This window comes from Magallana gigas, chromosome 8, assembly GCF_963853765.1.
Source record: "Magallana gigas chromosome 8, xbMagGiga1.1, whole genome shotgun sequence".
Classification (NCBI taxonomy): Eukaryota; Metazoa; Mollusca; class Bivalvia; order Ostreida; family Ostreidae; genus Magallana; species Magallana gigas.
Genome location: NC_088860.1, coordinates 11,759,041 through 11,761,546, shown reverse-complemented (window position 1 = coordinate 11,761,546; position 2,506 = coordinate 11,759,041).

The window sequence follows — 2,506 nt, the reverse complement described above, 5'->3', positions numbered from 1 at the left end:
AACAGGTGAAAACATAGGGGCACTGAATTGTTAACATGCACATCAAATTTAACCATAAAAAGACAAGTAAAAATAAAAAGACATAAAAAATAAAAAGCTAGTATAACTACGACATCGCCTTCTCGTTTGGGCTCATAGGTGAATGAATAATCAGACATTAAATCTCCCAAGACAATACAACTTCAAAGAAGATAAAAGTATCAAGAGTTTCAATTGGATACGTCAAACTGAAACCCAGGAATCGAGTCTTTGTCGAGACACGGAAAGGTACAGCGAATAAACCGTCAGCTTGAAAAAAAAGTTACAAAAGCAGGGTCAAGCGACGTAAATTTTGAACAGACCTTGGTGTAGAGCTATAGGGTCGAGCGTATGGTAATTTATACAGAGGAGGGCAAAACAAAACCAACAATTGCTAGCACGCCAAATTTAAGTCGAATAAACACAAGCTAAGTGATGGAGAAAAGACATAATCTCAATTTGACATATACGATATAAGTGAATTTCTTTGATGTGTTGTGGAGGTGTGGAACCCAATATGATTCGCGCAAGATGACCAATTCAGAGGCCTTGATGCGATTATTTTCTAGCCATATCGAGTCTTTGTTCCCTTTGGTTCTCACGTATGGAAGGCTAGCTATTCTCTTTCACATCTTACAAATCATGAATAATACAATTTTCAACATGTTGTGATTGTTAAATGAAAGGTAAAACTTATGTTAATTTGACTCGCTGCTGAGGAATGCTGTTCAACTGCCTCGTGTGTTAAAGCATCTATTGCATAGGAGAATGTATAAAAATGCACATTATTTTCATTTTTGAGTAATGAACAAACAAACATACAACAAAAGCCAATGGAACAAAACAAAAATCTCTTTTTCTTCCACTGTTACAAATGTTTTTTTAAAATTTTTATTACATAAGATATATAATGATTTTGTAGATTTTGATTTTATGTAAACTAGTTATGAAGTTGATTTAAAGATGCTTTAATTCAAATTTTAGATGCTGACAAGCGTAGAAGATGCATGTTAAAATTTATTTTTTAAAACGCACATTTATGCATATACATGTACTGACCAGATTAACATTGGACACTTGAAGTACATACCTTTACAGTTGTTACATCAGAAGTTGAAAATTAAACTGTTATATTTAAGTTTAACTTGATAAACTGTAACACATTTACTAGGTATACTTCGCCTTAATTAACCTTTTTATTGCACTTACCAGGCAGAAAAATCTTTCGAATACCATGTTATAACAGTATATATGAACGGTGTATTGAAGTACTGAAATGTGATCGATATATCAGATACTGTAAGTATAATGAGATTACTAGAACTTATTTCTTACCTTTTGGTTCTTGTACAAGGTGTTTGAATGTTATATATAATAGGACTATGATGTCCGTGTATATAAGGTATATGTTTGTAAATCAAGGGCTGGGATTCCTAGTTTGGGTATACATGTATAGGGAGGGAGGGGTAACCATTTATACATCACAGAAGAGATAGGGGTTGCGTGTATGACAAGCATATTTCATTATGAAATAGATTTGAAATTTTCCATGAAAAATATTGCATTGCTTACTCTTATTAACATATAAATATACCATCCTGAAACTTAAACACGGTACATATGAATGTTGAGCCTATAATGTCGTACATTTATTTCCTCCAGATGACAGCGTGTGGAAGTTAAGGCATCGCGATGTATTCGACCCTGTTCAATTGTCAGGCATACAAAAGATGAAAGTGTCCAGTCTTTTCTTCAGAAGCGCGATGCATGTAAATTTGGCGCTAATGTTTTAACGGTACCAGGCGGTGAAAGGGTGTTTTTGTGATAAAACCATCACTTATATAAATCACAAGGCGTGAAAAGCTATTTCTTCTTATTAAATACCAACAAAAATACAGTTTTCATCTTTTGAGGTGCATTTAAAGATCAAGATTATTTCTGCTTTTCATTCCACAAGTCGCTTTTCATGCTTCTATTATCATGGAATGAAAGTGAAAATTATCAGACATAGCCTCAATTTATTAGAATATGATTAATGGTTTTAAATTTACATTTGTAATAAGAATACGATGTTTGACTTTTTTTGTTGTGCAGCTTTTCTACCTGACTCATCTGCTTGTTATGAAAATAAAAATGTTTCTCTTTACAAAAACAGTAAAAGGATATGAGAATTAATTCAAAGAAAAAATATCTAAATGGAAAATATTATCCGTATTATTTGCAGTGAGGCTATTTGGTTATAGTACGAGCTAGTAAAAGATTGCATGGTCGAAAACAATTAGAATGTGTGATTCAGGTTTTGTTGGATCCAAATATTCTTGATATCCGCAATAGTTCTTTCATAATCTACCCGTATCATTGTCCTAAGTATAAAGTACATCTGGCGCATCACGAAAATACGAAACAAACGGGTTTCAATAAATATCAGGTAATACAACAATGTGTTGTATTACCTGCTTAAAGAGTGAGGAAAACCCATAATATAAGT